Here is a 22,677-nt window from a genome sequence, read left to right as displayed (position 1 = left end):
GAGCATCTTGATTTGTTTCAGGCTTCTAATAAGAAAAGTGCTGGTCGTTCAGCGAGAACGATTTTCGACAGCTTAAAGAAGGTCAAGATGGACGACGACGTTTAGGAGAGGTCGAATATGGGTCACGTATGAAAACAGCCTCCGGCGACTCGCCGTCCTTACTGAAAATTGCATGAACAGCGCTAACTAATTCTGTTACACTGTACCGTCTAATAGTTCGTACCACTATCTTTTACGTCCAATTATTCTCTACCAAAAGAGAAGAACAATTACACTAGGGATCTTCAAAACAAAAATTTCTTGCACGAAACAGGTGTTAAACAGAAACTGGTTTCTTCTTTCAACCATTTTAATCCCTGCAAAGACTGTCAGTTCTACAAAAGACTGTGCTAAGTCTACAAAGACCCAGACTCATTTTATCTTTGCTTTACATAACTATTTTAAACAAACTTCCTCCTACCTACCTCACGAATTTCCCAATTTCAAATCTGTGCATCTTTCCACGTCAGATACACCAGGATGTACACTCACTTCGTCTAATTATTTCAAACATTCTAGTACACCCGAAACATTAATTTTCTAATTTCAGATGGTCTATATAAATTTTATGCTATGTATTTTACTCGGAACGGAGTTCAGCGTTATTCATTCCGTATAAAATAATAACATTCTCTAATATTCTGTTGTTTTCCGTCTACTAATGCCGTGATAAACCTCGAAAATCCCCGGTGAAAAAGTAATAACGCAGCGAAGTGCAGTTTCGGGTACGAAGCAGGATTTAAGGTAATTACTGAAATTTTTCGGGAGCGCCGGTGTATCAGCTCGCGTTCGCAAACTTGTTAATCTGATACGGAACGGTCCTCGGTGTGTTGTTAAATGAGGAAACCGATACGCTGCGGCCGATGTTCGTGCGTTCGACGGCGGGTCCGCAGTAAATTCGTGGTGGGATCATTCTCGAGGCAGCCTCGCGGAGCATCGATCCGATGGGGATGCAACACGTCGACGAAGAAACATGGAACGACTCGGGGAGAGGCACGAAAACCACGGGCCGCCGTCAACGGTTTCCCGAGGGTTCCTTCGCCTCCGCGAATCGATTTTGCGCGTCCCCCCCCCCCTGGATATTGAACCCGGGCGAAATTGAAACGCGAAATGTATTTTCACGGACAACCCGCGCGCCGCGCCGAGCCGGAGAGGCGCGTGGCGAAAATAATTCGATAGACCGACGATCCCGAGGAGCTCGAACGCGCCCCCGATTCGCCTAACCTCCTTGTTTCTGCCCCATTACAGCGAATCCGTCCGCGAAACGGTTTTCTAAATACCCCGAGACGGAGAAATAAGATCGTTCAGATCTGTGTCTAGATCCACGGGCGAAAATAGTGATCGTGGAACGGAAAATTCCAAGGATGCACCGCGGTTTCGCCAACGTGGCAGATGCAGGACTCGTTAAAATTTCAGATTCTTGCTGTTTCTTATTTATTCGACGCTTATCAGTAGCCTGTGGAGCTTTCGGCGAAATAAAAATTTCCCCGGTTGGTTATAAGCAGAATTCGAATTTTATGCGTTTATAATAAAAACGAGTAGATGCATTTTAAAACGTTAGACAGGTGAAAATGATTTGTTAAATTTTGGTAAAATTATTAAAATGATTAAAGTGGGAATCAAATATCGATCTGGCTCCCGTCGCTTGCAATAGAAGCAGACAATTTTTGTTTTGCATGAAAATCCGCGGTCCAGTTGTGAGGAAACTGAGATGAAAGAAAAGTGAATTTCTTATTTGAACAATTTGAATAAAATCGGAAATAATGTAAGAAAGTTTTGAAATTTTGCGGATTTGTGTGGAAAATAAAAATTTTCTAAGTCAATTGTACGCAACGGAATTTGAATAAAAATGTACTGATTCTCTTAATAGTTTTAATAAGCCGGGTATAACAACAGACCCCTTAAATTCTTTCGATATCTTAACATTTTTGTATTTTACCGACCGACTTTTATCATAAACGTATGAAGTCCGCAGTGTACAAAAATGGTTCTCAATTAATAAAGTAATTCTTGTAACGCAGACAATTCACCGGATAGGTACTACGACTGAAAATAATTATGCGAATTGTGGAGGGTTGAAAATCTACGTGGCACAGCTTGGGGCACGCGGAGAGTCTCTTTGAAAGCTAATCGCAAATGTAGAATGCAAGCCTTTGTGGGAGAAAATCAAAATTGAACGGATTGTTGAATGAAACGCTGGTAACCCGTCTGTTCATTGACCATTGTTTCTACTTCGTGCGTCCAGCGACGACGGTAATTGTTGGAGAGCGATAACATGGCCGGGTCCAAGCTTTTCGGAAATTAAACATCTATTATGTCCTTACGAAAATGCAATGATTGACCAATTACAAATAATCTTCATCGTTCTTTCGAGGAGGGTTTTAAAATCACGATTTTTTAATAATAGTTAGATACTCGATCTTAAATAACTCTTCCAATAAAATTCTGTCTTTCACACACTTTTAACTACTGGATTGGCCACTTTTAATTAACACTAGGTTTACGGAGCACTAAAAGTGACTATTTTACATCGATTTATAAAAGATAACGAGAATGTGTCTATCTAAATTTTTAGCCATTTTAAAAATAACATATATCCAAAGAAATAAATTTGTTGAATAACGAATGCATCTTTAGAATCTCAATAATCGTAAATTAAAGATATTAGAACGTGTCATTTTGACGCGTCCCGTAAACCTAGTGTTAAACGTACACCAGAAATTTCGAGAAAGTGAAACGAATTGTTGCAAATGTTACAAAATATCAGGAACGAAACTCTGATAAAGTTATCACTGCTCCATCTCCAAAAATTGTAGGACACCCAGAGGTCCCAGGTTCCGATTTTAAGAATAAAAATGATTAGAAAAATTCCTCGACAAATCCTGAAAGAAACCCAACGTCACTGAAATCGATTTTCCATTATCGTCGAACGTTACACGCGTGTCCCATCCCCGCTGGTAGAATGTCCCAGATCTCCAAGAAAGGCGGTAGATCGTGCCGAGTACCTACTCGCGGATTTTCTGGCAAGAAGATCCTGGGATCGATTTCTATGGCATTTCAGGGACGTCGAATGGGGGCGAGGGAAGTTCTCGGGCGGATTTCCATGCAGCGGAGAGGGACGGGGGTTGAAGGTTTCTTTATTCAAACGGAAGGTGCGACAGCCTCGACCACCGGAAACGTCTGGGAACGAGGTCGTTGGGTGCAACGGCGACCGCCGTTTTAAAAGCGCAGCACAGCGGCCGGCCGCGGCAAGAATGCACGCCGCGAATTCAAGTTTTTCATGGACGCAAGGAACCGGCACGCTGTCACGGGGATGAGTTTCGCCGGGGGAGTTCCGGGGGGTTGGTTTCACGGTGAGACGGGGGTGGAAAAGAGCGGTTGGCTTGGTGCTACCAGGCTGACCACAGGGCTGGCAGCCGTGGCGCGAGGGAAAAAGCGCAAAAATAAGGCGGACGCAGCGAAAGAGACTTCCCAATGATGCTCTTAAAATATGCGCCTGTGTCTTGGGTCGTTGCCCGAGACCCGCCGTGATCTCTGGATTCAGCAGTTCGGAATCAATACGTGCAACTTTTTCCATAGTGCGAAAGAAGTATGGAGGACGTCTAACAGTTTGTCCTCGTATTCCCAAATTACGAAAATTCCTGGCGTTCACGGTACAACTAATCAAAATTGGCGTGGGAATGTCGGTGGTAGTCGGTGTGTTAATAATATCGGCAGTATACGGGTTTTAATATAAACGTTCGCTTTTCGAATAACGTATTTCGTTCCCGTTATTCAACCAGTGCCTCCGAGGCTTCTTTTAATTACATATCGAATAATTCATTGTTAACGTGAACGATGAAGTTACAGAACGTAACTTGTACACGGCTCTTGTTTAATTCGTACATTACAAAACGATATAATTAGTGATACGTTTCAGGAATATTCAGGTTATTTAACATTCTTTACTTCGTTATCGAAAGGACGTAGAAAAGTCCGAATTTTTGTTCCTAGAATTCAAGGTCTCCGACAGTTTGCCTAATGGAAACCCGGCGCGATTGCTCGCCGATCATAATCGAAGTTACAAGCTATACAGAACGGAACGAAGAGCAAACCGATGCTGAAATCGTCCGGAAATTCCTGTAACGAAGCGGGCCCGATCGTTTAATTCATGAAAGTGCTCGGTCGTCCAAGTGTCCGATGGAAAAACCGTGGCGGTTCTACGGGTCGAACAAAAATATGAGTGGCAATATCGCGGTCCTCGATACAGCCTCGTATAAAGTCGCTCATCAGACAGGAACGAGGACGATCCGGCACGGTCCACAAACAAGGGAACCGAATAAGCCGATCTAACAAGGTGAAACGTTCCGTTGCGGTTCATGGGTTATGTATAACTCGATCCACCGACGCCGATGTCTCCGATTTTCCCGGATATCGCGTCGAATAAAAATCCTCTGACTCAGAAAAGAACGTGTAAAAAATAAGAGCAGCAGAGAGAGTGAGAGAGAGAGAGAGAGTGAGGGAGAGAGAGAGAGAGAGGTGGCACGCGACTGACCAAACAGACCATCGAAAATAAACCCGACGGAAATATGCAAAACGTTCCGACGCGGTCGATATTTGTAACTCGATTCATCTTCGATGTTTCCAGCAGGGTTTCTCTATCTTTCCACCTCGCTTTGCCTCCCTTTTCCTTTATCTTTTCCTGTAGCACACTTTTCCATTTCTCTCTCCTTCCTACGCTCGCTGCGGCTTGCAGCGCATCTTGTCGAGGAATTCGTTGCACTCGGTTTGCCGCACAGGGTTACCAATCGTTACTAATGCAGCTGGACCAAATTTGGGGATTGTGAAAATTGAAGAATTGTTATTGGAAGTTGCTGAATACGGTCTCTGAAAACTGGTAAAATACAACATGGGGTGTCCCAAAAATGTACTTGCTCGAAAGAGTCGATTCCCAAGGCGATTTGAAGGAACTTTTTCCTTTGCGAGAATGTTCTCCGCGGCTTTGTTTCCGAGTTATCCACGAAAAACGCGGACCAATCGGAACAGAGGCTCCGCCTACTGAGCGCTCTGGTTTGTCACTGGTTTTTCGTTGATAACTTCTTAACGGAGCCGCGGAGATCATTTCCGCAAAGGAGAAAGTTACTTCAAATGACCTTGGGAATCAACCCGTTCAAGGAAGTAAATTTTTAGGACACCCGATTCGACGGTGACGGGGTAGTAACGTGTACCTTTACATTTGAAATTCTGAGAAGTTTGAATTATTTAAAAATCCTACGCCATTGAATGTCGTCCAGCTAGTCTATGGCAAGCCATAACATGTTTCACTATCTTCCCGCCATCTTTCCCTCTGCTTTCCTCCACTTTCTTCCTGTTTTCCTCGTCTCCGTTTAAAGCGCATTTTGTCGATGATTCCGCCGCACTCGGTCTCCCGTGAAGAATCGTAGCAAACCGAGTCGAGTTAAGTCGAATCGAGTCGAGTCGAATCGATCGTCCGAACAGAGAGTCGCTCGCGGCCGCGCACGTACCGATCGACGACGATCTATGGTGATTCCGTTCTCACGGTGGATGCACCCGCGATGCACTTTTATCCTGTGCCTCCGCGGACCACCTCCGCCACGGACCCGAGGTCGGATCGATAGATATTATTTCCGGCCTGCACACGACACGCACGGAATCCACAATGCGCTTCCGCGTGTGCGCTCGCGACGCGTCGCACATAGTAATGCGCCGCGCCGGGACGCGATTCGCGTAACGCCAAAGCCGCCGGGCTCGAGAACAAGCCGACTTTTTGCAAAGGCTTAAGCCGCCCTTTAATGAATTAACCCCCGCGACGCGACGCGACTATCAATCCCCCCGCAAAACTTTTGCCTTTGGATCAACGAGCATGATCTCCCTAGCCGCAGGATCTTTCTTTGATGATTTTTAGTTTCGTTCGGATGTTTTTAATTTTTCTTTTTCTTTTTTAATTTGATTTGTTTTATTTGTATGGCTTGGATATAGTTTATTTGGGTCTTGTTTAGGCGTATAGTAGCTCCGTATTTGTGAAAATATTCGTGTGAACATTGCAGAGCTGTTTCATTGTTGGTACTATTTTTTCAAAATTTTATTCTTATTGTTTCACACTTTGCGAGATATTTTTGCCAACCGGCTTGACAATACTATCCATCTCCAAACAATTGAATATATTTTATGATTATACTGCAGATTTTCATGCAAAGTCAAGAAGGTTTCTAAATAAAAATTACCTTCTTCTTCGGATTGTCTTGTTTAGCTGAAACTGATACACTGATGTTTTTAAATCTTTTTAGTACGTCCACCGCTTTAAATTGTGCGTCCCCATTTTTGTCATAAATGCATAAAATCCGCGTTCAACGTATAATGTATTTTATTTTGTGAGACTTATTACTGAAAGATTTGAGCACTGTTGATGCGTTTAAAATAGAAATATGTAATGTACAATTTCTAATCGATAATTGAATTGCTGTGTCAGGTCTTGTTCAGAATGTGAGATTTTAACGTTGAACAATTTTGTTTGTTCCAGGCTCACGGCACGAAGCCTGCCCCTAATTCTAGTAAGTATACACTATATCATATTAATACTTATAATTTGACGGAGTCATAAATAATTTCCGTTTCAATAGAATATGGTTCGGATACCGAAAAAGAGAAAAAACTATAAGGAAAGCATAATCGCCGTAATATATCCACAACATTAAAAATCCCTCGAAACCCTTCGAACGACAAAACCATTTTCCTGTGTAGGTTCCGTTTCGATACACTCTCGCCGTTTTCCGGTGTTCCCGAAAAACGTTCGTCTGCTGAAATATTTAACCGTTCAGCTAGCGCTCAACGTTTTTTCAAAAAAATGAAAGAAAACAACGCGGACCAGGGGTGGCGTAGTCAGGGGTTGAGGGGGAGACGCGACAGGATGAAAACCGGAATATCGTCGTAAAATTGCGTTGAGAACAACATCCTCCAGGCGTGGCCGACCGTGTGTCGTTCGTCGAAAACGGAACCATACATTTTTGCATATACATATGCATATGTACATGCGACACATCGAAATATTTTATACAGACCCCGCCCAGGACTAATTAACCAGTTAGCTGTTGCGACCTCTTTGAAAAATGTGTACCTAAGTTGCGTCGCAAAAATTAACCGCTGTTTGAATTATAGCTGTTTTGACGAGTATACTCGTCATGTCACAATATATTGCCATTTCTTCGTGACGAGTATACTCGTCAAACACAGTTAACTGGTTAATGAATCCTCGCACGAAGGGCAACTAGATTTTTGCAACTCTACAATTTCGCTGATGCTTGAAACCGTTCGCAGCTTCGTTTATCAATTTTCTTAACAATATTTCTGAAGGCGCTCCTTGTAGACCTCCGGGTCGAATTAGACCCGGGTACGATAATCGGAGGATGAAGTCAAGAGGTTCAATTATGGGCTAAAATTGTTTCCAGCCGTTGTACATTTTGCAACTTCGGTGAAAACAAGTTGTTCGCGCGTGGGACCAACAAGTAGATTCAGACGGCCACGGTCAGACAACGGTTCAGGTTAGGAAGAGAGTTTGCATGCAGAGTACGTGGAATTGAATGCATGTAGATATTCGCCGGGGTAAGAAAAGTTGCTCCACCCTGTAAACATAGTTTACAGTGTTGTCAATATTTATCAGCGGAACACAGTGGATAATCAAACATTTGTTCGGAACGCAGTCAAAAATGAACTAGTTCCTCGAGAACAGAATCCCCTATGTAGGTATCAGTTCAACCTACATTTCGCTCTGAACAAGAGTGGCACCCAGAAGATTATAACAGCTGAACGAATCGTTAATGTTTATCTTCGCGGCTGGGTCAATGAAAAATCTATTTGCAGCGCATTCGAACGCGAACAGCGACGCGGTTCATTAGTAGGAGAATTACAGAGCGTCATACATGCGGTGGCCGGTGACCTAGAAATAATTCAATTAACCAGCCAATTTCCTAGCAGAAGTATACATGGAATAAACAATAGGTGGGAAACGGATCGCGTGGACCGGATCGATGGAAAACGGAACGCGGCGCGGCGCGCGCGGGGAAAGAGAGAATGGCGGCTCTCGGCAGTGAATTCTGTCAGTCACGGAACGGAAAAGCAGTCGGGCTGGAAACGACTCGCGGGAAAACGAGCCGATCGCTCGTTCCGGAGCCCGGTCCGATTCGATCCTAAATCGATTATCGTCCGGCGTTCCATCAATTTCTAATTGACGCGATAATAAATTTTACACGCGCCTATTCCCGCGCGCCACCGACCCCGAATTTCCAGGTCGATTAAATTTAAGCGCTTTGCTACACCCGTTTCACAGCCTCTACCCCCCCCCCCCCCCCCCCTCTCTCTCTCGCTCTCTCCTTTCTCTTCCACCGACACGCTCCTACGGAACTGCGAAACGAGGCGGCGAAGGCAAATCGCGGATCGCGATTCCACCGTTATCCTGGGGAAACCTAATGGCTCCCGATGGCACCCTCGGCGAGCCACTCCTTCCAGAATTGATGAGTGTTTTCGCCGCGGATACGCACGACAATTTGTACCGGCCAATGGACCGTCCGCACACACATTTTTCCGGAGGCTGGAATTCACTGAAAGGTCCTCGATTCCAGTCTACGGTCGTCTTCTTCACTCCGGAAATATTTTAACCCTCCGTGAACGATTATACAGGGTGTCGATTATTAGGGTGTCCCAAAAGTGTACTTTCTGGAATGGGTCGATTCCCAAGGTGATTTCAAGTAACTTTTTCCTTTGCGGAAATGTTCTCCGCGGCTTTGTTTTCGAGTTATTCACGAAAAACCCGTGACCAATCGGAGCGCCCAGTAGGCGGAGCCTCGCTCGGCCAATGCCAACGCCCCCGCTGTAGCGGTGTTCTGATTGGCCCGTGTTTTTCGCGAATAACTCGGAAACAAAGCCGCGGAGAACATTCTCGCAAAGGTAAAAGTTACTTGAAATCACCTTGGGTATCGACTCTTTCGAGGAAGTACATTTTTGGAACAGCATGTATATGAAAACAGTGACTTCGGTACGTATACCAGAGATTGAAAAATTTTTTGAAACGTAGAACAGTACAAATGTGAGTAATAACATGCAATAATGAACGTTTTCATTTGCTTGCTTTTCCATGTACCATCTGGCCATTGTCTTAACAGTCGCAACAGTAATCTACATCGTGTTATTCCATCAAGAAACGTAAAAACAGTGTGCATCGGTAAACAAGCAAGAACACAAAGAAAGATAATTCTCCTTCACAATAGCGACTGTAAAATCGCATAAACCATCCCCCTCCAGAATCCGACAAGGCCGACAGATTGTTTCAGTAACAAAATTAATTCTCCCGCGCTACTTTTATACCCTGCGCTCGGCGCAAAAAGGTACCCAGAAAAATCAGGTGGACAGTCGCAGCGTCACGATAAACAGAAATATAATTTTATAAAGAAGCTTATTCTAGAGTTGCTTTGTCGGGCAGTTTTTCATACTTTGCGGGCAGTAATCGCGGGGACAGTTGCCCGGGGATAAGCGAGATTCCCTTTGTTATTTAACAGGAACACGATGGACAATCCGGAAACGGCGTATGTAATTCGGAGGGCAGCAAACGACGACGGAAAGCGGCCCTGGCGGATCAAGAAGCCTCGGGTATCATTTAATAATGACCGTGGTTCCTTTTAAAAATGCACCGTCCGCATTTAGCGTCGTTTTGTTCGCCGTTTCCTCGGCGTCGTACCGCGTGTTTGTTAATTTAACGGTAGGGGCAGCAAGAACGTCTGCGGCGCGTTTTTATCCCCGGTTTGCCGGGATGAAATTTTTATGGCTCTACTCGTCCCCGATCGAGAAACCGTTTCAAACTTCCGGCGGCCTCGGCTGTTACAAAAGCGTCGGAAGACAAAGCTGACCCGTTCTCCAATTTCCGATAAAGAAAATCGAGCGAGATTACACCGCAGCCCGTCCGGCCGAACCTCCCACGGGGAACTTATTCGCAATTTATACCTCGAAGTTTCGCGACCCGGCCCCCACGAGAGAAAAAAAGATCGACTCCGACCCAAGCCAACCGAATGTTCCAATAAAAAAGAATGGCACGTTATGGCCACCGACACTTACGCGAGGAATTAAGTCGATAGCCTACGGTGGACACTGTGAGCCGCGGTGTTGTACGATAACTTTCCGAACGGGGATTAGGCAAACGATTTATCTACCCTTCGGCAAACTCTTTCTTTAGTTTGTTTTGCTGGTCGAGGAGCTCGATAGCGTGGACGAAAAATGTCAGACATAGCATAATGTGAGATTTTATAAATTAAGTGCACAGAGAACATGTGCGGAATATCACGCTAAGTAAGTCTTATGGCTTTAATGCTCTTTTTGGCAGAACTTCACCATGGCAACCCAGAAAGTTTTAACTTTTTATTAAATAATCCTGTACTCCTTGACGGGGAAATGTCAAAAATCGAAGTTTTAAGGCGCGGAATTCACTGGTTCAAAAGTTATGCGTGTTTAAAGTTGAGCGACTACACTTTGTTCTGGGACAAGCTGTCATCGAAGAGTACTTCAAATATAGAGATATACGGGATCTCAAAGAGAAGGTATAATCCAAGTGGGTTGGGATTAGGTCATTAGGGAGGCGGAGAGCCGTCAGGTCGACGCGACCGCGCTTGCAAATGTACATTATCGTGCTTGTGCTGCCATCAAGCGGTTGCGCTCATCAAACGGCGCACAATGTAGAGCACGCATCAACATGGCAGCGCACCCACCTGTCAAAAACACGCACAATTTTTGAACCAGTGAATTCCTCTCCATGAAACTTCGATTTTTGGCTTTTTCTCGCTGAGATGTACAAGAATATATAGTAAAAAGTTAAGAATGTCTGGGTTGCCAAGATGAAGTTTAACTCTCTTTTTACTTTATAACGAATCTGAGAAATGCCGGACATCATAAAACTTGCGATTTTGTGCATGATTAAATTAAATTAAAGATAACGTAATGAGGAGACTGCGGTTGGTTTAAAATTTCCTCTGCCTATGAATATTGTATGTATACAGGGTATTCGACTACAGGTGGGAGACAATCTAAGGGGTAGTTCTCCAAGACAAAATACGACGAAAACTTCGGCTTCATTTTTTAGTTATAATTATATTCTGGTCTATTCTGGTATATTCTGGCATATTCTGGTCTATTGAGGTACATTCTGGTCTATTGAGATACATTCTGGTATATTCTAGTATATTCTGGTATATTCTGGTATATTCTGGTATAGTTTAGTGTATTGTGGTATATTCTAGTATATTCTGGTATATTTAGTATATGATGTAATTTTCAGGTATATTCTGGTATATTTTGAAATATTCTGGTATATTTTGTTATTTTCCGGCATATTCTGTTATATTCTACTATATTCTGGTATATTCTAGTATACTCTGTTACATTCTGGTATATTCTGGTCTATTCCGGCATATTCTGTTATATTCTAGTATATTCTGGTATATTCTGGTATCTTCTAGTATATTCTGGAACGCGACAGTCGTGTATCAAAGGGTGTCCTCGCTCGCAGCCAGTGGTTATGCTTTGACGTCACACACTTTAGCCAACATTTCGGCTAGAACCGAAAATGCCGAATCTGAAAATACCACTCTTGCCGAATTCCTGCCAGGCGACTTCTTTTGAGCCACGTGACCGTCACGCGCCTTTAAGACGTACGCAACGCACACCTCAGTTGATCGGGTTGCCATATTTTAGGCGGATTTTTAAACGATTCTAACTAAAAAATGAAGCCGAAATTGCCATTTTTCTGTTCTTCATTTTCGTCTTATATTGTCTTGGAGAATCACCCTGTAAATTTTCCCCCGCCTGTAGTCGAACACCCCGTATAATCTAATCGCTAAAAGTGTAGAAATATCAGAATTTAGCTGAAACGAGACCTGTAAAAGCTCTAATCGAAGAGAACCGGTTCACGGAGGCTTATGTGCAGAAAAAGGGATTGAAACTCCGCGAAATGCGAAAGAATCGCCACGGTAGATGAACCGGAACACTTCGCGCGATGTAACTTCGCAGTCCGAGTGGTAGACACGCCGGCGAACGAGCGCGAGCACGAATAATAAAGGGGAAAGACGTTGTCGGGAAATCTCGGAGTCGATGGACCGACTTTACGACTTGTCTCTCTCTCTCGAGAGAGAGAGAAAGATGGAGAGAGAGAGAAGGGGGGAAAGAGAGCTTTTCCAGGGGGTGGGAAAGCCAAAAGTTCCCGGGCGAGGACTCAAAGGCGCGTTCCTTTCCCGTTTTCCCCCGGTTTAAATCGTCGAGGAGCCGAGTTCGCTTACAGCCAGAGGCACCATACTAATTAGAAAACTTGCGAAAGTCTCCCGAACCATGAGAACGATCGGGAGAAAGACGGCTGTAGGGGGATGGGGTGAATATCGGCGTCGACGAGTCCGCAGACACCGATGCAAATATTACCTGTTCCTCACCGGGGCTCGAAGATTGCGAAAACCGTCGCTCGGATAATCAGACATGAGCGTGGAATCGGCAACGTTATGACGTTAAACGATTTTCCCGACCGGAAGCTTGCGACATTTATCCCGCGAACTAATTGCAACTCTTCGACGAGGCTTCGATTCCGTGGAACTCGGATTCCAATGTTCGGTATTAAGGGTACAGTGATTTCTCTATATATGTCGCCAAGGCCTGTATGATAAACGTCGCGGAACTATCCCCACTATGTCTCCTGGACGATACAAGACGCTGGCAGGACCCGTGTTGTTGACATATATCGAGAATTCACTGTACTGCGAAAATTTGTTGATATCAGGCTAGAAAAATTCCTGAACATACTGTGAACGTGTACGAACAAATCTGCAGAGTTTCATGGAGCCAAGTCTTCCAGTATCCGCACGAAAAAATCCCAAAGTGCAGTAACAAAGTGATCGGACGTCAACTCGTAATGAGTCGACGAAGGGGTGGAATCGCATGTACGGGAAAATGATTTCTAAAAATAATAGCAACGTATAAAAATCCCCGAGCACGAGTATAAGCGCGTCTAAATAAACCGACAAAATTACAGGAAGCCACATTTTCCAGCATCCCCTCAAAAAATTCGCAAATCGCACCCTCGGCGCGGGTCGAAAATAGAGCGCCCCTTTGAATCGCAGCGACGTCCGCTAACAAAGTGATCGAACGTCGCACTGCGATGACGAAGGGGCGACAGGGCGTCGAAGAGGGAAAATTGGAAGAAAGATCGTCAATTACGCGGGTGCTGCAATATTGAATTTTCTCGACGATGAGAACGGGGGAAGGGGTGAAGGGGGAAGAAGAGGGTGGAGGGACAGGCGTGTCCCGCACCCCTGTAGCGAGTTCCCATTCACTATTGATATTCAAATAAACGATCGAGTAGGCGTAAACAATCGCGTCGGTGGTTCCCACCCCTTCGGCTTCTTGTAAAACGCGGAATAATGGCCGTGCTACGGAAAGGGTACGGGCGGTTGCAATAGGGGGATGGAAGAAGGGGGTTCGTCGAGTGGTCTTACGTGCCCGCGCCTAAACACGAGCACTCGCGCTTCAAAGGGGCTGCGCGACTCCGTCGAGACGGTTAACGACGATAGTAATAAGTCGCCGCCCCGGAAAAGTCGCTGTTACAGAAATTACACGGACCGGTTTCCGCGATTAAAACCCGCGGGTGCGCTTTGAACGGCGAGCCGCGCCGCGCCGGATCGCGAGTAATCTCGGCACGGCAAAGAATCCTCTATCTCGTTATTCAAATTTCGAAATGAAATTTCATTGAGCATCCCCGGGCTCGGTCCCTTTCTCTCCTTTCCTCCCTCTCTCACCCTCTTTCTCTTTCTATCTTTCCTATCCCCCCCATTTCTCGAGCCGTCCTAACGCGGTTCTTGCACCGGCATGGCAGCGCCCGCCTCAATTCCGACCGACTCCACATCCCATTATTTTCAGACACGAGAGGACCTGTTGACTTTAATTGCATACACGAGCGGCGACCTCGTAGAATAATCCTGGCAACCCCTGCCGCGCCGTCTCGCCCTCTGCTGCCCTCGCTGCACAGGGTGTTGCCCGCGAAACCGGTCCGGCATTTGCAACGTTTAGCATATGCAACCTCCTGGACAAACGCAAAATACAAGACCGGAGAAGAGTCCAGGATATTTTCTGTTTTATCGCACTAATGACAACAAACCGTTCGTAGTATGATTAAAATTCACGCTCTTCACCAGGAAGATTAACCCTTCGCACTCGAAGCTGTTTCAACTACAGAACGAAACGTTTCTTCCGACCTAGAATATTTCCCTTCTATACAGGGTCATCCGTTTTTAAACGGCCAAACGTCAACCAGCTATAGAGGACCCCAAATGGAACAACTTTCACCCCTAACACTTTTTTTGATTCGGTCTTGATTTTTAGATAATTGCAAAAACCCGTCATTTTTTGCGTTCACTTAAGATTAAATATATTGGGACTGCAATGATGTGTCTTGATGATTTTTCCTTTGTTTGGTTTAAAATAAACAGGGGCATCTTTTTTATTAAGTCAACTTTTTTGTATGACCTTTGGATCTTGGTTTTTTTTTTTGACATGGGACACGCCGTGGAGACTGAATGAAATAACTTCGAATCAAAAAAAGTGTTAGGGGTGAAAGTTGTTCCATTTGGGGTCCTCTATAGCTGGTTGGCGTTTGGCCGTTTAAAAACGGATGACCCTGTATATCTATAATAAGTTTATCCTTTCGTTCTTCAATTTATCTTGAGGAAATAATAACCAAACTGAGTTTCACTGTAAACACAAGATTAAAGTTTTATTCGCTATTTACAGTTACTTACATTATTTACATTGGTTACACTCTTACCTGCAAACACAAGAAACGACATTAAAAGCTATTATTCCACAAAGATTTATGTAAGAAAGTGACAATCCTAATCAATTAGATTTTGCAATGCGCGTCGCTTTTCTCTCTTTTGTCTCTACTCTTATCAACTGTCAATCCGCCATGTTGTTCTACAGACATGCGCAATACATATCCAATTCAAAATGAGTTTTAAAAGGAATACGATAAATTTACATAACCTCTATCGTATTTCTTTCACATATCTTTCTTCGTTTCATACATACGAAGATGGTGCAATTACTCGTACAAATGTTTAGTAATTTATTGAATACCAAAAAATTTAACAATATGAAACATATTTTGAATAATGATACAGCAATTTTTAGCGGCGGCTTACAGTCACCATTCGAGTGCTAAGGGTTGATAAGCGGTAGATCATCCCCTAAATTACGTCGTCTATTTAGCATGTACAACCTGCTGTAGAAACGCCAAAAATACAAGACTTTAAAATACGATTATTCTAAATCACATGAGCAACGAACATATTACGTGAACATTTTCAAATTTTGCGCACACCATGGAACCCACAAAAATTCGCAGTCTACCTAGAATCATTAAATAAAAGAGAAGTACTTCTTTGGCTGAAGGTAAATTATCTGCAGAAAGATTTTACGATTTCTAAATAAAGGTGCGTCTGTCTAACGTGGACGTTAGCGTTGGTTCAGAGGGACGTCGAAAAATTTTTTACGGGAGAAACGGCGGCACAGGCGCGTTTAGGCGTATCAGTGAAACGGGCCGAGCAGGATCGTCGCGACGTGTACTTTGCCGCACAAAGCAGTGTGTATCGGCGGAAATAAAGCAGCCGGCGTACTCCGAGGAAATGTATTCGCATTACTCACACTCGGAGGCTCGCTTTCACAAACCAAATGACGTTCTTAAGATCCGCCTATTTCGCAGGGAGCGCACGGTCGCCTCGCTCGCAGCGAAAGACAAAGCGGGACGTCGCCGCCGGAAATATCGCGCGACAAATGACTTTTCGTTCTTGCGTTTCCGACCGCGTTCTTCCGATTCGCCGTTTCCGTCTCCACTCCGTCGTGGCGCGCGCTGAAAAAGCGCCTGGAAGACGTTTCGCTCTTTCGATCGCCGGCTAATTACCTTTTTTTCCCCGGATCGAAACTGTCCTTTCACTGGCATATTTTCCTGCATCGACAAACTCGTCGAGAGGCTCGATCGAGCTCGTCAGAAACGCTGCTGGCACAATTAACGCCGCCGCCTGATGTTCAATTAATTCGCGGGATCGAGGAGCGCTTGTAAATGCTCGGCGGACGGTGTAAATTAGTTTGTTCGTGTGAAAGCGTTTCGACAAAATGATATTCCCTTAAAAATATTTGTTTGATTTACCCTCGCGTCTGCAGCGGTCGTTGCGTTAGGTGCAATCTCTTTCGCAATGTTTAACATTGTTAGGAAACTTTGGTTCATTAACGTTTCATTTTTTCACAAGCCTCCTCTTGTTTACCGATGTCATTTCCCTTTTTGAAAAATTAGTCTTGGACGACGGACCATTCCTATAACCGGACTGCAGATATTTATGCAAAATAATAATTGTTGGCATCGATTGCAAGGAACAGTAACCGCATAAAACTTTCTTTTCCTCTTTAACAATCTTAAGAAGACAATAGAAAAAAGAAACTTCTGTTTGGCTCCCGTGCGTCGTAACCGATACAAACAATTTTTATCTTGCATAAAAATCCGCCTTCTAATAATTAATTTCTTTACGACAAAAATAAAATTCCATCTCGATGCTGTCTATATGCTGTCAATAAATATAAACTTCCTTGATCTTCTGAAAAATTATGAACAAAAACGAGGTTCCAGTCACTGTAATTGTAAACTGAGTAATTCGATGACGATTTCGACACTCTGGGTCGAAGTAGACCGACACTTCACTATACGAGTATTAACCCTTTCCACTCGAGTGGTGACTCTGAAGCACCACTAGAAATTGTTGTGGCATTATTTCAAGATTACTAAACATTTACATATTGTATGTGGAAATCGGATCAGTTTCGTACGAATAAAATGAAAATACTCCAAGACGAAAGAAAAATTTAGTTTTAGAATGAAAATAGCGCCGAGTGCAAAGGGTTGAATCATGATCTACCCTTGTATCGGAGTACGCAGAACAGTTCCAGGACCGCATCAAATCAATTTGAAGCAGGCCCGAAGCCGCGCAACGTAATCACTCGGAAAACAGCATTGCGAACAAATTTTCATGCAGCGTTATGAACAACGGTGCTTCGGTGAAAATCCCCGACCAATTAACATTAACCCAGCCGAAACAATTTTACCCTCCGCAGTCCGTTACACGAAGCATTAATCCCCAGCAAATCCAGAACCGACGTCCACCCCCGTCGTTTAACCCCCCGGGCAGGAGGTATTAAATACAACTGTCTCGGGGGGAGGGGAGGCCGTAAGGAAAAAACAATCATACAGAGAAATTAATCTCGGCAAACAAGACAAGACAACCGGGAGCCTCTGGTTGTTCCAACAGAGGGGACGGACTGACCCGGTGGATGAGAGCCCTCGCGAACCGTTTTGCGCCCGCAATCCGAGCCATTTTACGCTTCCGTTCGTACGCACACCCGGACTCCTGTCCGACCGCGTATTACATATGCATAGTTTCATAAATTTTCGCGCGATTCCGCTTCTTCCTGTCTGGCGAGCCGCTCCCTGAAACCCAGCCAAGCCGCCTCCTACTCCGCCTCCTCTGTTTTTAATATTACCCCCGGAGAACCCGGGAAGAACGTCCGCCCGGCGGCGTTGCGAACTTCCGGCGGAGGCTACACGGATGCCGGAACTGGTGTGTGCCGGGAACCCGAGAACGTCGGGTCGGGACGGGTCCAAGTGATTTTTCTCGGGATCGGGTCTCGAAAGTTTCAGGGTCCCCGAATCTGTTGGGATTCTCGCGAGAAACTGGCTGCGGCCGGGGTCTATCCATATTGGAATAGGTTGTCCCAAATGTTTAATATTGTTAACCTTTTGCACTCGGATGGCCCCTCTAAGGGGACATTGTGAGTCTAGAATCGATGGCTCCGAGGGCAAAGGGTTAAACAACCGGAGCATATACGATTCATTGTTTCCCCATCATTACTTCAATGACTTTTGCATGGCCACGTGATGAAGCTCTCGTGACTCCGAAATTAGAACGTTTCGTCTAATCTAGAGTTTAATTCAGTGCTGGGCAAAATAGTACTTGAAATAGGAAAATAGTAAATAGTTTATTTTATTTTTAAAGCATACCTATAATCGTGCAAATAAATTGTTTTATTTATAAGAGAAAGTTTTTGGAGTACTATTTAAAAATAGTATTTTATTTGGAAAATATTGAAAATGGTGAGACTTATTTTGTAGGACTATGTAAAAGTATTTATTAGTACTGTGTAATAGTATTTCAAGTAGTTGATAGTAACTTATACTTTTCTGATATTTTGTTGCGTGTAATGTTATTACGACATTGTCGTCTGTTTATCAACATGTTACATGCAAATATTCGTAATTAAGCTACAAATAATACTTTGTTGACTATTATAGTTTCTTCTGTTAAAAATTATAATTTATAATATTAACTATTTGCTCAACTTATTTTCATTGTAAGGAAATATTTGACATAGAACATTAAAATATTTTATGTTATGTATCTGGTTACCAAAATAAAAATATTCTTGCCGAAATTTTTCGTTCTATTTAAAGTAGTATTTTATTTGAACCACATTAAATTATACTATTGAAGATTTTAAATTTTTTTTCTCGAAATTTTGCCCAGGTTATTCATATAGAATCAAGTGTATTTTCTTGGACGTTCAGAAATTTATTAAACACAAAGACAACCAGAAATGTAGGAATTGTTTTGAATTATGGTCTAGGCATTTTTAGTGTTGCCTCAGAGGGGACATAAGATTCGTGAGTTACTTGCAATCGTGATACAGTTTTCTTCCGATATAAGACGACGGCTCGGGGCGGCTCTCGACGTATTGCGAATGCAGGTACTTATTCGACATCCTGAAAATTGTCGGGAACCCATTTTTGACCCGTTTTCGGTTTCTCGCACACCTCTAGAAATTGCAACCACGGTTCCACGTGGAACCTAGTAAGTATTCCTTTGTTCCTGACCGTTTGGCGTTACCTCCCTGACGAGCCGAATATCGGGTATCTAAACGTAGATTAATATCGGGTATTAATTGGCCCAATGAGTTTTATTATTAATGCTACTTGAATTGGTCGACGGATCTAAGGCCTCTTGTGATGGTTCCTTGACTAATTCTGGTCCTGAGAGCAGATTTGGGTCTCTTAATTGAGGGTTGACTCGGATAATTGAATCGTTAAGATTTTCGATTGGTTGCTCTTATCTAGGAAGATTAGGGGAGGGAATGTAGAGAAGTTCAAAGTGATCTGTTCGTAGGGTGAGTTTTATCTCATTTGGACCTTCTAGTGGCGAATGCCGAGTCCATTGCGACCCGTAGAAGAAAAGCCCCACACAAAGGTTAATTTTATTGTTGTTTAATCCCACGAATTTTGATTTAAAAATTGATGAATAACTATTATAAAATCAATGAGATTGCATCGAATGAATTTTATCGTTGTACAAGAACATCGCGAAACCATGTGTTTCATAATGTAGGGGTAAACGGTAAGAAACTGCAGGTAAAAAGAGCAGTCCTAAGTTATGCTTTCACGTGTAGAAATTGTAGTACAAAAAGAGCTGAACAGTGAAAGAAATTTCATCTTGTACTATACGGGTGAAAATTTTTTACGCGCGTCAGGAACTTGGTGTACCTGCCGCGCGTACAAAAGTCTTCAGAATATTGTAAAACACACACTCGCGAAACATTTAACTTAGCTTCAGTTTATTTCGCGGGGAAAATGGAATTTTTAATTTCAGCTCGTTTTCCAGAACTACCCGCCCACTTAAATTGTCTTTATTCTAAGAAGAATAATAAAACGTCTTATTGAATGATACTATTAAGGGAAACACAAAACAGTAGAAACATCCAAAGAGTGTCAGACTACTGCTATTTTCAGCTTTTTTAAATTGTTAAGAGGAGAAACCGGTTTAACTATTTAACTCCCGTTTCTGGAACTTTACTTCTTGGAACTGGTGCACGAAATTTTGTATTGTGCACGAGGACCCTCAGTCTAACAATGTGTAATACATTTATTGTATTTTTTCTCTCCCATCGATGTAGCCAGAAGATTAATCGCGGAGAAGGCCTCTTGTTCACCATGATGAAAATGTCGTGCAGAATTTGTTGCTAAATATGCACGCAATATTAACACCAGACCTACGGCGGTCAAAATTTTATATTTTACAGTTATTAAAACTATAAAAATTCATTTACGGAAAATAGTGGAATATGTGTCCTTGTCCAAGCATTTATTATGTTGAAAATTACGGACAATCTTAATAAATATAGGGTTGCCATTTTTATAAGGCAACATTTCCCAGATACTGTTAATGCTTGGTAGGTTTAGTGTCAATTTCTTTTCTATCACTGTATCTGTCGTGCAAATGTATTTACATTTTGAAAGATTTAAAACAGTAAAATAAAAATTTGAAACCAGTGGCTTGACCAATGACGACAGGAGCAACTGTTTCATTTTATTAAACAAATTCGTCACATCGTCGATCAATGTCGTCGAATCAAACCAAAACTCTACTTTCCCATTATGTTCACGTATTTAACAAAATACCGAAATACAATAGCCGCAAATTTCCTCTCCGCTCGAAACTTTGAAGCCACAAAGAAGTTCTAATCACGGCAGCCGCAAGAAAAATCGCGGAACAAGGGAGAGATTTAAAAACCCCGAAACGGCACCGAAGAAATCATTATTTCGTGGCCTCGCCAACCGGGAGAGGGTTGACACGGAAGTGTGAAGGGTTGGTGGGAGGTTGGTGCCGGTTTGTAGACACAGCACGGGGGAAAGGGGTGAGCGATAGACCGCTAAACGGACATCAATGAATCGCGCTGACGAGTAATTCAGCGCCCGTTCTCTTTACAGGCGACATATCGGGTCGCGATGTATTGGTTGAAATTAATTTCCAGCCGAGTATTCGCGCGCGCACACACTCGCAGGAAGACGGAGCGGGTCGGGTCGGGTCGGGTCGGTTCGTGTCGGGTCTCGGATAGAAACGGGGGTGTAGGCGAAGGGAATGGGAAATTTTCGTAATGAAGTACGGGGGACTAATGACACGGGGATAAAAGCCGGGGCTGCGAAATGAGGCCGAACTGAAGAGGAGGGCGAGAAAAAGGGAGGACAGCGGAGCCGGGCACACAGCACGTTCTATCGAGATTCAGAACCGTCGGGGTCTATCTCTTTATAAACTGAAAAGAAATCGAGCTAGCGTTTCTTTCGCTTTTTCCTTTTATCACCCCCTCCCCTCCCCTCCCCCTCTCTATTTCGTCCTTTTTTCTCGCGTTTTCGGAGGGGTGGAAACCAGGCAAACGGGTTTCGCGAATGGGAAGAGAAGAGGCGGGGGTGTGGGAAAAAAGGAAAACTGCGAGAGTGGATCCACCCCGTCCCCCCGTTCCTCCTCCCCCGTAAAAAGAGGATTGAAATTGCACAAGACTTTCGTACGGAAATGGAGGTCCGGCATAGAATCCGCGATTTTCATCATCGAGAATCTTTCTCTAACCTCTCGACCGAGCCACGGCGCATGAAATAATGTTTCCACCGCCGTCCCGCGAGGGTGGCTACCCCGAGGAAGGAGAGAGACCGGTTATTTAACCGCCGTCATCCGGCCGGGCGAATTTTTAATGGATGGTTTAACCCGGCCGCCATGCCCCGAGAACAGCCCGAAATTTTCTTCGCAATCGACGACGACCGAACTCTCCTCGCTTTCGAAAATTCCGTGCTTGCCGACCCTTCGATTACGCTCCCTACGACTCGAACCGGACGAGGTAATGCTACTCGATGTCTTTTTCGCCGGCTGCTGCACGATTTTATATTGTTACGACGGCAGACTCTCTTCTAAAAACTCTCTCTCTCTTGCGAGCTTTTGCTTTTTCAGTCGTAGACGACGCGATTCTTGAGCTGGTTCTTTTAAAGCACGATTTGACCTATTTTTGTTTTTTAAGTGGGAGAGTGGAATGGACGTAAATAGGGGTGGGTCACGAAATTTGGCGCTTAGGTTGCATCCAGTTTATGATCTATAGTCCATTAGTTCCATTAATGTGGATATTTTCAGAGATTTTCTACAAAAAGTATTTTCTATGTAGAGGTGTGTCACGAAATTTGGACTGATGCTTAGGTGTGATTTAATATTTACGATATATATTAGTTTAATGATTCTATGAATATTTTCCTTCTTAGAGATTTTCTACGAGAAGCATTTGCTATCAGTCTGATATTATAAGACAATTCTGCTATTAAATGAAAAATAGTTGCCGCGTCTATCAGCAGGGAATATGCATTTTCCACTCATAAAAGCATCCCTGTCGTCGGACCCTCCTTTTTTCCCGTCACCTTCTGCAGAGAATAAAAATGTCCTGTATCCTTCGGTGCATGTTCCACTTTAGGTGGAAGAAAAAAAGTTGCAGAATACCAAACCTGGTGAGAGCACAGAGCACTGGGACGTGTGTATCAGCGAAGTATGCAGTAATAACTATACATATAGAAACGGAGGTATGGGGCAGATGCATTGTCTTAACGGTCACAATGCACTCTATTATTCTAAAATCTCAATAGACCGCCTCGGAGGGAAGAAAATACAGGTGCAAAAAAGGGTACAATAAAAGTTATTAAATTTTTTACTACACACCCAC

The 22,677-nt window shown here is 43.7% G+C and overlaps 1 long non-coding RNA gene across 1 annotated transcript in view; it reads left to right on the top strand.

Moving 5' to 3' along the window:
* LOC143365731 (uncharacterized) overlaps positions 1-110 on the top strand; it is a 235,310-nt gene extending 235,200 nt beyond the window's left edge. Inside the window, exon 4 of the long non-coding RNA XR_013084586.1 lies at positions 22-110. This is a non-coding gene — a long non-coding RNA (uncharacterized LOC143365731). The remainder of the gene's footprint in view (positions 1-21) is intronic.
* The last annotated feature ends 22,567 nt before the right edge of the window (positions 111-22,677 follow it).

The sequence above is a fragment of the Halictus rubicundus genome, chromosome 2 (assembly GCF_050948215.1).
Source record: "Halictus rubicundus isolate RS-2024b chromosome 2, iyHalRubi1_principal, whole genome shotgun sequence".
Taxonomy (NCBI): domain Eukaryota; kingdom Metazoa; phylum Arthropoda; class Insecta; order Hymenoptera; family Halictidae; genus Halictus; species Halictus rubicundus.
Note: the sequence above shows the minus strand (reverse complement) of the source record. Positions and strands in the feature narration are given on the sequence as shown.